The sequence below is a fragment of the Telmatherina bonti genome (assembly GCF_933228915.1).
Source record: "Telmatherina bonti genome assembly, chromosome: 24".
Taxonomy (NCBI): Eukaryota; Metazoa; Chordata; class Actinopteri; order Atheriniformes; family Telmatherinidae; genus Telmatherina; species Telmatherina bonti.
This window is the reverse complement of record NC_136633.1, coordinates 20133781-20148883: the sequence shown is the minus strand read 5'-3', so window position 1 is coordinate 20148883 and position 15103 is coordinate 20133781.

The following is a 15103-nucleotide window of genomic DNA, read 5'->3' as shown; positions in this document are numbered from 1 at the left end:
AAATTCCTCTTCTGCTGTAGCCATAGAGAAGTGTAAAGCGTCGTTCTGCATTTTTAGCTGTCAAACTTTGTTTAAAATTACATATAAAATAAAACAACTTCAGTTTCTTTCATACAATATCTAAATATACAGTTAAAACACACCAATTACAAACAAATCTGCCTTCATTGAGAGAATTTTAAAAAATGTTAAATGTGTATTTTTAACTATCTGTTGATGCATTAAAGGCAGAGAGTTCCTCTGCGGCTGCTTTGTGCTGGAGGCTCTCTCTCCTCATGATCGGTTTGTCAGCTCACATGTTTACTGCGTGGAGAAGAAACGCACAAAGCCAGATGCACATCACACAGCAGCCGGGTGCTCATGAAGAGATTCAGCTGGCTGCAAGACTGTGGCATCCCACTGGTTCCTGCTTTTTCTGCTAATGGTCTGGAAGCCTTTGCATCATATAAACAGGTTTTTATCTTCTTTTCCAGTATATATGTACCGATATTTACTATGAACATTTTAGCCAAATCAATCCTGGTAAAAAGGTGAAAAATAAAACTTTAGGTTCTGTTTAGTTAAAATTCATCTCATTATTTTAAAGACGCTTTTTTTCTTACCTGTTGCTTCAACATCCAGGTCAACATCCAAACTTTATTTCCAGATGCTAGTTGAGCTTTCCTCCTTGTTACGTCTGGATTAGGTGCCATTCAAAGTCTAATCAACAAACGCTGCTAATGCAGCTCTTGCTGGAAAATATGGTTTAGTTTCTATCCTGGTTTTAATGTAGCATACGATATACAGAAATTAATAATGCTCTGGCCTTATTACTCCTTCCTGTGGCAACCATGACTTCCCCTCCCTTCAGAAAAAAGCCAACAGGTGGATTATGGGTAATAATCATACTTCAATTGTACATCTACTGTGCAATTTTGTACTATTGTCACTTTTAATATATTTAAATCAATTTTTTTAAAAACCTGTGAAAGCTATCTACACATGAATAAAAAATATGCAGGTATGTTGTGAATCGACATAGTTCACACTGAGAACTGAAAGCACAGATATTATAGTTATTGCATAATTAAACAAATGATTATTTAAAACATCTTCAGATGTTGCTGAGCTCAGACTTCCTGCAGATTTTTGGCCTTTCCAACAGCTAACCTTCATCTCTCCAGTCACACAGCAGAGCTGAAGCTAATAATGGACCGACAGGTCGAGTCACATGAAGCTGATCCTTTTGTCCAAGCTTGTTTACTCATCATAGCACAGTTGGTCCAACGAGAAGCTCAATGTTTGGCTTAACGCACACACAGTGGAAAATAACCATATTTCCCATTAAATTAATCCCATTTCCATCTTTCCTCTATCAGAATCAATATCTTCTTTTTCATTAATGAGAAGATTTGAAATAAAACTCTGACATTAAGATTATTCTCACACTAAAAAGCATTGCAGCTTGTTACATATTGATCCAAGGTACATACTTGAAATAAATAAAAGGGACGTTTTATTTGTTATATGTTCATAAAAATCATTTGGGATCTTGAATATATATTTCCAAGTAAAAAAGACTTCCAACTAAATGAATCAGACTAGTTTTTGCCTCATTTATAATGTAATCAGACATGAAAAAATGTTTTTGTAGTAACAGAAACATTACAAATGTAAACCATTACAGTCATGAGAGCAGGATGGTATTTTATCCATAATGTTCGCCGTAGTTTCCAACATAAATCAGGTCTGAACAGCAAGTTTAAAGGTGCAACACATGAAACTTTTCCCTCCCATCTTCTCATTATGACATGCTGCAGCTGCTTCCCACAGCACACAGCCTGTTAGCAGGGGGCGTTTCTCCTCTTTCTGCATGGGGTCACTGACTTTCTGCATGAATAATCTGAAGTCAAGCTGTTTACAAGAACACACACACTGATACAAACAGGGAACATTTTGTCACTTACTGGTCGGCCTGTATGCAGTTTTAAAGTGATTATTAGGCTCCCTCTAGTGGAGCATTTTTACATTCCACCGCTTCTCTTTATGCCTCTCTGCCCCTGCATGCATGCATTCCTCTTCTATATGTGTGACACGCACATATTCAACACGAGGTTCCAGGAACAGAGGGTCTTTTCTGTCAAAAAGTCTGTAAACTCCCATAATTTTAGGTGTTTGGCTCGACACAAAGAGAACTAACTTGACTTGGACGAGGTCCTGCTGCTCATGTGCTTTGTGACACCGTCAAAATAAAGTGAAGAAACGCCACCAGCTTATTGTCAACAGTGTCGAGCTGAAGGGAACTACAGCAGAAATCATTTCAGGAGTTGTGACTTTTTGTCATGGAAACAAGAAATTATAGATTCCTGAGAAAGTTCCCAAACATGCCAGCATCACTGCAAGTAATATTAGTTTTTGAAGGTTTGTATGTTATATTAAAAATCGCAAACAAGAATGTGTGTTAAATTCTTTACACCTCCACAAAACCAGCAGGTTTTACATTTGCACATCATTATTTGGTTGAATAAAACTATAAAGTCTTAATGCGGGAAAAAAAAAAAAAAAAAAAAGGTAAATAAAATGGAGTGTTATGACCCACGAATCATTTCTTTATTATAATAAATAGGAAATATGTGCAGCTTTTTACTGAAACATGTGCAAACATAAACTGAGATACCATATGTAGCCATCTTACACAGGTTTTCTAGTTCTCCAGGCTTCATCAAGGACTTTTCCAAGCTCTACTTTGGGTGTTGGCTGCCTTTTCATCTGTTCTCTACTTAGATTATCTCACCCTGCTTTATTAATACAGAGGTGTGATCTCTGGGAAGGATTCATCCCTCTATAAGACCTTCTGTTTTTTCCCACCAGTTCATGTGTCATATGTTAAACTACAGCTTTTTCTCCCAGTTTCCTCCTCTGACCGCCATCCTTTCAAGGAAACCATTTGCGATGAAGTTTCAGCTAACAGTCGATAGATCAGCTGAAGACTCAGATACGTCTTTCAGGTCTTAGCTCCACTTTTCTTCCTATTTCTTTAGGAAATCACTTCACAAATACAGTTGGTATGCTGCAGATGGTGCTTTTGTTTGTTTTTTAGGCCTGACACTTCTTTTGCTCACCATACAGAGTGATGCATTTTCAGCTCATAGCTCTTTGTTGTTGGAAAAACATTCATTTCTGCGCCACCTTTGGCTTTTTGTAGATGTAAGTAAAGAAATATATAAAAAAAGTGTCTTTGTGACATATTGTAAATAAAGAGCCTAAAGATACAATTTCAAGTTTTTCTTAATTTTGTTAAGTTGTATTGTGTAGTCAGCGCTGGTTCGTCCCTCGAGCTGCATCCTTGTTTAGGCCTGAATAGTTCATAGGTCAGTGCAAAGTCATGGAGAACAGTTGCTAAAAACCACTTCAAAAGATTGCGAGAAAGTCTGACTCCTTGGATATGTGCAGTGGCTTCAGACTTACACAGAACTGCAAAGACTCTGACAATGCAGCAGGGTGATGTGGGCCAAAATTATTCTTTAGAGTGCAATCATTTTAAAACTTAAATAAGCCTTAGTAGCTAAGGGTTTCTTTGATGGAAATGACGGCGTTTCATCAAAAATGAACAACCTCAGATCTTTAAAGACAACTGAAGTCAGTGAAGTAGGCATACTAGGTCCTATAAGGGAGACTAGAAGGTCCACTATGCACAAGGAAGACACCTGACTGGACATTAACGGGTTTTCTTAGACTATGCTGCCATCTAGTGGTTACATCAGGAATCACACCAGAAATGTTCCTCCTGACCAGGAGTGTCAAACTCTAGTCCTCGAGGGCCGTATCCGGTAGGTTTTTGTTGTTTTCCATCAACACAGCTGATTCAAATCAAATGGACCCACCAGCTTCTTTTCAACGTATTTATGAATTTCTTTCTGGTGTGTAGGAGTATGGAGACAACGAAAACCTGCAGGACACTGGCCTTTAAGGACTGGAGTTTGACACCTGTGCTGTGTGCAAAAACACACAGCGTTCATGTTTTTGCAAAAATCTCTTTAATACTTGGTACTTTTAAAATTGTATGCAGTAGTTTAAAAAGGATGCATGGGATTGTCAACAGATTTATCTCTTTTCAGTAAAATTCTGATAATTATCAGCCTCATAATCACTAACCTAATCAGATTAGCACGAATACATGGACTATACAGAAGATTATAAGTTTAAACAAGGTACAACTGTGAATAGAAGCAAAATAAAAGTAACAAAACACACACATATGTAGAAATGGACTGACTTAACCTATTTTATAAAAAAAAATATATATATATAACTTGAGCACCATTTTACCCGCTGCTGAATCCTGTTTATTTTAAAACATCTGAAACCAGCGATTCAATGCAGACAAACTATTATTCAAATCAGTACTCCTTCACTCTGAGTAAGGTGGTGACATAAAAGTTTCTGGTGTCTGAGATTAAGCAAAGTATCTTTAACCTCTTTGATGACAAACTCCCACAGAAACCCAGAGTTAGGTAGTCGGAACCAACAACTGCATCTACCAGTCCACGTCCACTGCAGAAACACATCATTATCAGGAACAAGCAGAATACTGACAACTCTCCACAGAGATCCAGATGTATCTGTGAATCTGAGATAAAAGGCTAATGAAAGGTTTCTCCTTGCTTCCGTCTCAGACTCATAGTAAACAAGTAAACACGCATGTTTCATTTTAAATTTCTATATATTTCTATAATCACTATATATTCCACTCAATTACTGATATTTCCGTAATAATAGATGTCTAAAGTCAAAGTGAAGGCGTGCTAATCGCTAGTTGTTTGTGATTTGCAATTTCAACATGGCTGCACTGCAAAAACCGAAGTCTAAGTTTAAAAATCTTAAATTGAGTCCACATATGCTTATTTTTTTTTAAAGGTAAGATGATTCTTAGTTTTTATGCCTGACAATTCCTCTTGTTTTAAGAGTATTTTTACTTGTTTTGGGAAGTCTTGACAAGCCAAATTTTCTTGTTCTGTTGGCAGATAATTTATCTTATTTTAAGCAACATTTACCTAATTTTTGTATATTTTTTTTCTTGTTTTTCTAAGGCTGAGTTTTTGCAGTGTGACCTCATCGTTCTGCAGTCGTCCTGTTTCTACACACCTTTTCAAGCATCCATCAGCTCTTTTCCTGTTCTGCTGAGGCCAGAACAGCTGAAGGTGAAGCTTTTCCACATTAACATGCTGCTTTTAAGCTTTTAACCTCCCAAACTGAAATTAAGCCATAAAAAAACCCTACTCCACATTCATAATGGCACATTGAAGCAACCTGCATCAAATTCATGACTTTCTACCCGAACCTTGACTGCAGCCCTTCTGTGCCACTCCCACCGACCAGCCTCCAGAGGCTCATAAGTTATTCCTGCTGTCTGCACAAAAAAAACAGCCAAGTATGTTTTAGGATTGTAAACTTCAACATTAAATTTGACGTCTTGTTTTTATCAGTCCATGTTTCATGGAGGATTATTAATGATGTCAGGACAGATTGCATAAAATAATGTGAAAATGTGACTGCATCAGTAAAATGTAGGTGTAACTGTCATAAAATTGTCTTAACCACTACTAATTTTGGTATTAAGTCATATTATTAAGACAAATCTTATACATCCAGCCCATAACAATAAACTAGGCCTGTCACGGTCACAAATTTTGCCATCCGATTAATTGTCTCTGAAAATAACCGCGATAGACGATAATATTGGGCTAAGTGATTGTTGTTGTCATTTTGAGACCGTTTTCAACTAAAATAACAATAATGCTATGATAATGCAACACCCTTTCAAAGATCAACATACTTTCATTTCTAAAGAACATTTAGCTTGATGAGCAGATTAGTTTATGCTCATCCAGTCCCCAGTCTGTTAAAACAGATCAGGATTTCTCCTCGGGTTTTGGTAACATGGTTATCTACAACATAAGGTCTCTAAACACAACGTAACACAGTTACATGGTCAAGCTCATATAAGGGTACATGTTTGGACTTGACCAGAGGTGGAATGGTAAAATGTTCATTTGGCTGTGAAATGTTTGCAGCATTCTTCAAAATGGCGCCTTTTTAACTAAATTAAATTACAGCATGGCTTTACCAACCACACAGTCTGAGTGGACACCATGTTGCATCATCCAGTTTGTATTTAATCTGCCGGTTAAACACCACAGTGATCATGGACTGTTGGGAAGATGGAGCCAGCCTGTTTGTTTAGATCTTTTATTCCCAGCTGGGATAAAACTGCAAAACATGGTTGTGTTTTAAGTGCAGATGGAACTTGTCGTACTTCCGTGTTTAGTTGATATTGTCTAAACAAATGCAGCAGAAAAGAAAGACAAATGAAAGTTATTGTGTCCGGTAAATTCCTTCTTATCGTGCGATTATATGACTTATTGCGACAGGCCTACAATAAACGTCCCATCTTCTTGCACCAGGATCTTATCAAAGATAATAAGAAATCCAGGAAATGTACTGCTTTACTGCTTAATTTACTGATAAAAATTAACTTGACACAATCAAACATATTTATGGTTCTTTAGAGAAATGAACTATGCATTTATAACTAGAAAAGTTAGGTTTTTAACTCGATAAGAACTGGGTAAAAAGTCGAGTAATTTTCCTCATACGCTGACTTTTCCCATGAAAATAAACAGGTATGTTTCCACATCAAGCCAGACTTTCACAAGCACAGACTTTGATCCAAAGAAAATGACAGGTCAGTGATCTACCACCTAATAAATGATTGATTTTTACTAATTTAGGTTAACTTTGTAGACAAGCTGGTAGAAATCCTCTTAAAATGATGATTTTCCACATAATCAAAGAGCAAAGATGTGAGAAATTCTCTGTGTGAATGTTTGGATGCATAACTACTAAAGCAATCAGTGAAAATGCTGTAGTAACACAACCAGGCTTGAACCTCACCTCAGAGATGATTCAGGAAACCAAGTCCCTGAAGTCTGTGTGGTACATCTCCTGGGGAGAAAAATAAATACATAAAAAAAATCTACTGAAACATCAACCATGAAGAATTTATCTTCCCTCCAAAGCAAAAGAAAAAATATCCACACACTTCATTTCTAACCTATCTGGTAACTTTAAAATCAGCATTGATTCAATCAGAGTGAATCTATTTTTCTGCTCATCAGTCCTATAAACACTAAACAGCTCACTTTCTTTGATATTTTCCTCTTTCATCCTTTCTATTGCCTTTTCTCAACTCCATTTGCACATGCACACATCACAACATATAATAACATCATAATAATAATAATAATGTGCAAACATTGGCTTTCATCACACATCTTATAGAAACAAAAGCATTGCATTACAGGTATTTGGCATTTAACTAAATATTTGTGATTCCTCCTTTGTATCAGACCTGCCTGAGAAGTTAGTCCTTACACAGAATTAGCTAAATAAAAAAAGCTGCATCTGCAACACAGCTGCACAGAAAAGTTGTGTCAAGACCTTTACTAAATGGATTCCTTGTTAGCAGAGAGGGTGTTTGAAGCTGCAGCCACTGTCACATCAACTTCATGCAGTTGCAATAATGATCATATAAGCAGTAAATATGTGATGAATACCAACATGTCACCACACTTGAGTTTACTTTCAGGAAATCCAAGTGTAGCTTTGTTAAACTTACAACACTGAAATGTCCAGAATTGTCCCTGACTTTCACACACAGCCCTGTCTTCGCTGGGTTGAACTCTGGAGTCATCCCGTCTTGATGCAGCTGGTGACATTTCAACCTGATTCGCCTAATTCTCGCATCTTCTTTCACTTCTTCCAGTCTGCTGTGATGAAGGAACACATTCAGAATCTAGGGTGGAAAAATGGCAAATCCAAAATTTCCTTTTCACAAAATCCAATCGCACATTAGCTGACCAAGACCGCCGACAGCGGAGTCCGTCTCTTCCAGGTGGCGGGTCAGACAGGTGTGATGCACATGAAGGAATCAGTGCAGACAGAGATAAGACAGGTAAAGCATGCAGAGCGAAGAAGTTGAACATCCTCCCGTCTCACAGCCAGGAGGGTGAATGGAAAGTCTGCCTCTCTGGCTCCTTTTATACTCCCCGTCTCTCTTCCCTGCTGCCTCACTTTGGCTTTTACCCTGGCTTCAACGTATGTGTGTGTATGCGCGTGTGTGTAAAGAGAGAGACCTCTTTCAGAGCAGCAGGAATATATTATAACCCAAACAAAAGGAGCCGGCTTATTGTTTATGAATTACCAGCCTTCCAAAGCCAACAAAGGCCCCTATTTTCATAGAAAACTCCATTTTCATTTCAGCTCCATTTGATTACCAGAGCAAAGAAAATAAAAAGGCCTCTCCGGTCGCCACGTCCCAAAGGGATTCATTCCTCCTTCTTTCTCTCATTCAGCCACACTGAAAAGGTTTCTTTATTGCTTTCTTTTCCGGAGCGACATCACATGGGCTTTTAGGAGTAAACCATGGACAAAAAAATTAATGCTTGGCTATTTTGTACAATAACAGAGCCTGGAAAGAGAGGGGACCCACGTTGTCTCTGTCATCTTTCCTTCCCTTTTCTTCTGCTCCTTTTTGCAACTGGAGAAGTAAATTGCAGGGGCTGGAAATAAATGGCAAGGCTTTGGAGGGGAAGGAAGGAGACAATACAACAATGCAAGTCACACAGAAATAATCATCAGCTATTGAACACAGCGAAGAGACAAAAGTACTGTAAAGCTTCAGAGAGGTTTGAATGTATGTCTGCTGTGGGAGTGGCCCGTCACAAAACGGATACCTGTTGGATCCATGGCCAGAAACAATGCAAACCCTTTGCTACGCCGTCATTTCTGTCACAATGCGGCTGTCAACGGTACACATGAGCCATCTCCAGGTTTTTTTCTGAAGACACAAGCAGGAATGTTTGGTTTGCCGCAAACTCAGATCCAGACCTGATCTTCACATTAACTCTTAGTTTCCCAGAAGCCTGAAAACCAAGTTTATCTTTTCAACTATCGACGAAGTATTAAGCTGAAGCTCTTTTTTCTTTAACCTGAAGAAGAGGAGGATGATGGAAATTCAGTCTACCTGCAAATCATTTCAGATTAATATGGAGCACATGGTTTAGTCTCCTGCTTCCCCGACCCTGAATTGGATTATGCGGTTCAGAAAAAGAATGAATGAATGAATGGATGAATGAATGGATGGTTTAGTCATGTATCAGCTGTAAAACATGATGAAGGGTGCTTTACTTCATTCTTACAGAAGCGTTGTCACCCTAACAAAAAAAAAAAAAAGGGATCTAATAACATTATATTGCAATACTTTTAATGTAAAACATGAAGCTAATTAAGTTATAATGTCATTTTTTGTAGTGAAAAGTGGAATATAAACTTTACTTATCTTTGAATGAGGACACTGCATGAAGCAGACATAGAAATGTCCATTTTATCAAAACAGGATTCGGTTGTATTTCATAGGAAAGATTGTGAAGGTGAGGCGTGGAGGACACAGCAATAAACCAGTCAGGATACATCTTCATGTCGACAACTAAATTCTCCAAGTCCCAGCGTTCCTCAGTTTAATTTTAGTTCTCAGAAGACAGCAAAGCCACAGAAATAACCAGTGGTAGATGTTAACCAAAAGCAACACACACACCACCTCACTGGACACATGATGCTTCTTGTGAACTGTTGCACATTCCTGCGTGTACAATAAATCAGAGTAGATGGATTAAATCTTGACCAACAGAAGTGAAAAGTTTCTGCTTGATGAGAATAATTTCCATGAAATGCTTCTGGGTCACAACATCTGCATGACCGTACTTTGTGTTTCACCTTCTTATCATAAAACTTAACATATTACATTTCACGTTTTAACTATAAACCTTATAAAAAGGTATTACGTGGTATATTTCAGTAAACTATGATATCATAACATCATACGATCCCACATGAGATTCTCATGCTCAGCTGGTCTTTACGAAACTCCATTTTACTCTATTTTGCAGATAAAAACAATTTATCTGCTCAAACGCGTTGATGGGTTGGCTGAAATTGATCCAAGATAGCCTATCATATAACTAGGTAGGTGTGTGCGGGATGTTTAAGAAAAATGTTTGAAACAGATGTTGGGTGAGTGTGTGTATGAGTGTGTGTGTATACGTGTAAGTGTGTGAGAAGGGCGGGGCTAATGTATTTTCTTTGCTGTGTTTTCATATCGTATAAAACACTTTGTTACATTTATCGTAGGAAAAGTGCTTCATAAAGTTTGATTTGATCATGCTTCAGTACTAGTGAACACATTACTAAACACATCCACTTGAAGACATTTCTCCTCTTTGGGGAATCACTAAATTAGCTTCCAGTCAGCTTACATAATGATCCATATATGTCCTGCCCGGCATTCACATGACAGAGCACCTGGAAAGTCCAAAGTGGGCAAATTAAACCGGATTCTTAGAGTAATTACTAATCAATGCAAAATCATGTACAAACACAGTAGTTTAGATCCAGATTGATGGTTTTCCCAAGAAGCTAGTCCTCCAGCTGATCCCTGTCTTAAAGCTGGGGTAGGTAATGTTATGGAGCTAGGAAGATGTGAAAGTAGCACCATGTCTTGGCTCCTCCCCCTCTGGTTTTCTTATCTCCGCCAAGGAGGGTTATGTTTTTACCAGCGTTTATCTGTTTGTGTTCAAAATAACTCGAAAGGTTATGCACGGATTTTAATTAAATTTACAGGAGTTGTTGGAAATGTAAAAAGGTAGAACTGTTTTAATTTTGGTGGTGATCCAGATCACCATTTGGATTAAGGAACTTTTTAAAGGCCGTGGCCGCCACCTATCTATTTATAAATAACTAATTCCAAACTACAAGAACGTTTGCGATTGTGAGAGCACTCCAGTAAAATATGTACTTATAAAAGCCATATTTGACTTTTGCAAATAAAAAGCCAAATCAGTTGCACACTGTACCTTTAAGAAACATATTCTTTCCACAATGCATTGGGAATTCCACAAGAAAAGACACCAAACAGCAGAAAAATGAAAAAGCAACCAGCCTAGGTCAGATTATGCACGCGGTCTTGATCATAATAAATGCAGTTAAAAGGTATTCCATCTATAATTTCATTTAGACATGTGTAAATGATATGTGTTCATGATAAATCACATCTAATTGCACCATGAAAAAGTTGTCCCATTAGTTGTCATTGTATGGCCACATTTACAAATTTGGGGTTGTTTTGTACACATTTAGAAGGATCATGAGCCTGAAACACATCTGTATAAAAATGAATTAATAAGTACTAGTTATTAGGGCCGTGACGATATGTTTTGTCCCAGTTCGATTCCGATTTTTTTGGTGCCTATTTGGTTTAAATTGTGATTCTCACTATTCTTCATTATTGCTGATTTGTGTAGACTAAAAAAAACAAAAAAGAAATGTACAAAAGTTTTGTTGTTTTTTTTTTTGCTCATCATTTTTTCTTAATTTCAACTTGGAAAAAACAACACAGCAGCCAGACCATCATTCTGCTGCTATAATGTCCAAGACAACAAGTAAAAAGATCAATAAAAACAAAAAAATGACAAAAATTTTATCATGGATTATTTGTACTTATTTTTTAAAAAAAAAACTTAAAAACAATCTATTTTAAAACTGAGAAGCAAAAAATCCAGATATTTGATTTTTTTTCTATTTCCCACTCACACTAGTTATACTAAAAACTGCACAGTTGGGATAAAACTGACACATGTGCAACGTTCTCTACAAGTGCATCAGCAAAAGATGACATGCTATGAAACCTACTTACAGCTTTATGAAAAGAATGTTGTTATAAGTGAACAAGCGTTTCATAAAGGTTAAATTATATCCAAACGGGTGGATGAAACAAGCTGAAGTCTATGCAAGTGACATACGAGCATCAGGCTCCGAGCAAAATTCAGAAAATTCCTACTTTGAAATGAAAGAAAAGGCATCATGTCGGCACACGTCTGTTAACTTGAAGATGCTCTTTCATCTCTCACTTTACCTCCTTTTTTTGTCCTCCTGAATGAATATTTGGCTCAAGACAAAAGGTGAACTAATCAATTATTCCTCTTACAGGGCTTGGGTGCTGTTGTGAAAAGCGTTGACATTTGAGCTTTCCAGAAGACATCTGCAAATTTATATGCCTTCCATTGTGTGAGGCAGCCCGCCTGTATCAAAGGCTGTAAAAGGCCTTGTCAATTTCGTAGGGACAACTCCACAAAGACTCCTTTCTTCTCTGTTGTTATGGGAATAATGCTTTTCACTGGTGTCCTGCCAAAACCTCTTGGCAATCTGGCCATGTGATGTTATTGATTGCATTGATAACAGACGTCTACCATGGAAACCATCAAACTGATGCATTGTGAAACATTGCACATGCATATTTGGTGACTAAACGCAAAACAACCTTATCAATCAAGGCTTTGCACAGAAAACCTGGGTACAGTAGATTATTCTCCCACATTTTACTGCTGCCTAAAGCATTAGTTACCACAGCCAACTATAACTCACTTCTTACTACTTCTTTACCCACTGTATTGTGCGTGATATGGCAAGGCTTTCTGACACACATCCAGAGATTTGCACAGCTGTTAACATTTAACAGTCACACAATGCGATTTGTATGAAACCACATCAGACGTGTTCTTCCTTCTTCTTATTATTCTTTAATCTATCCTGCAGTTATCTGGCAGACTTACACGTGAGAAGTGATTCATTTAGCATTAAACTAAATACCTAATATACATGTCTTGTGGGTGGGAGGACACCAGAGTACCAGAGAACCCACACATACGTGGGGAGAACATGCAAACTCCCTCCAGCCAAGGATCAAACCAGCAACCTTCCTGCTTTGCGGCCACAGTGCTAACCACCACGCCATTATGCATCAAGATACTATTTTTCGCATAAAACCTGTCACAAATATTTTAATCTAATGTGGTTAAGCATTAATTAAGCCCTCATTCATCATTAAGCCCTCTGTTAAATATCTCTGCACAAGAAAAACTTCCAGCTAAATGAACTAAAATTAAATGAACTTTAAGTGATTAATTCTCTTATGCAGGTAGGATTTAAAACGTAATAATTATATATTCAGCAAAAGAATTGTGCAAATCAGAATGGCTGCAAGTAAAGAAGCCTAAGTTATTGCCCATTTTTTGTTAAACAGAGTTTAAAAGGGCAGATGTAGTGCATGCAGGACACAGTATACTCAAACTGCTCTAAGCAACATGTAACAGGAGTATATTATATCTAACCAGGCAGTCTGAATGATTATGCAATTTTTTAAATGTTGTATAAATAAACATTGTAAAATAAAACCACTAAGGCATATTTATAAACAAGTTGCTTAATTGACACCAGTTTACCTAACCTTACCTGCAGATGTTTGACCTAACCCCATCATTGGCATTACTCTTCATTTAATCTCTGACTTTCATCTCTTACCACTTCAGAAAGAAATCAGCAAAAAATACAAAGTATTAAACTTACATAACTGTAGACGTCCGATTTCTTTTTGAAGTCCTTTATCTGGTCTTCACTGCTTCAGTCTTCAGCATTAGCATCGGCTGTTAGCTGCATAAGAAACGCTGGAAAACGTCACCAATGATGCAATCCATTGCAGCTGTTTGTCAAAACATTAGATTTATATTTATTGTTATTTGAAGCGTGTTTAGAGTCTGAACTGGCTTTAGAACTTACTTTAAAAGTTTATTTTCCTACGACGTATCCGTGTCCCTCACCGTTTGGAACAAAAACCAATATTAATCAGAGGATGTAAAGTTTCACCTGTGTCTGCTTTTGGTGAGGCGGCAGTACCCTTCTTCACCACTATGACGCGGTAACATTCAATATCCTTCATAATGTAGGGTGGCGCTGTTTCACTTGTTAGACGAAAGTAAAACATGGCAATCCCATTTAAACACCATACCTGTGTTCCTTTGTCATGTTTAATTATGTATTTATTTCATTTAATCTCTGGGAATTCCTCTTGATTTTCAGCCTTCTGAGATTTTGAAAAAGAAAAAGGTTACTTTTTTAAAAATTCATCATTGCAAGAAATAGAGGATTTTGTATATGTATAATAAATCATAAATCATATTAAACTTTGAGTACATTGATGTCAAAAGCTCAAAAATTCAAAGTTAAAATTCCATTTCATTCTGGAAATGGGTTGAGGCAAATTATAGACTTTTCTGTGTTCATATGAATTAAAGACGCCACGTTCTCTGAAATAATGACGGAGAACATATGACTAGCACTCAGGACGTCATCTTTTCTGGACAGCAGAACTTCAGCAGATGATGCAATCATCCATAAATGGCTGCTGGGATCTGAATGTGTGTATCTTGATGATTGTTACAAGTTTTGTTTTCTGTAATATGTCAATAGTTTCTTTCATTTTAATAAAACTTCCATAAATCACCTCAAATGCAAAGTTAAGGACATCCTACAGTTGCAACACCTTTAAGCTAAACACATGTAAAATAAGCAGCCACATGAACCTGTATTTACTTTTTCACTAAGGGAAATAAATAACAAGCTGCTAAGATTACAGTTTTACTACTGTTTAAACTACATTCTCCATCATTCACAATACTTGTTCACATTTCAGTCAGGATTTAGAGCTCAACATAGTACAGAGACAGCGCTGGTGAAAGTCAGTAATGATCTTCTCATGGCATAAGATAAAGGACTTCTGTCTGCACTCATCCTTTTAGATCTCAGTGCTGCATTCGACACTATTGATCACAATATTCTGCTACAGAGGCTGGAACATGTTATTAGGATTAAAGGGACCGCATTAGACTGGTTCCAGTCATATTAATCTGATAGATTTCAGTTTGTAAATGTAAATGATGAGTCTTCCTCACACACCAGGGTAAGTCATGGAGTTCCTCAGGGTTCTGTACTTGGACCAACACTTTTTACATTATACATGCTTCCTTTAGGTAATATCATCAGGCAGCATGGTATAAATTTTCATTGCTATGCGGATGACACTCAGATCTACCTTTCCATGAAGCCAGATGAAACCAATCAGTTTCTTAGATTACAAAGATGTCTTACAGACATCAAGACCTGGATGACTCTGAAT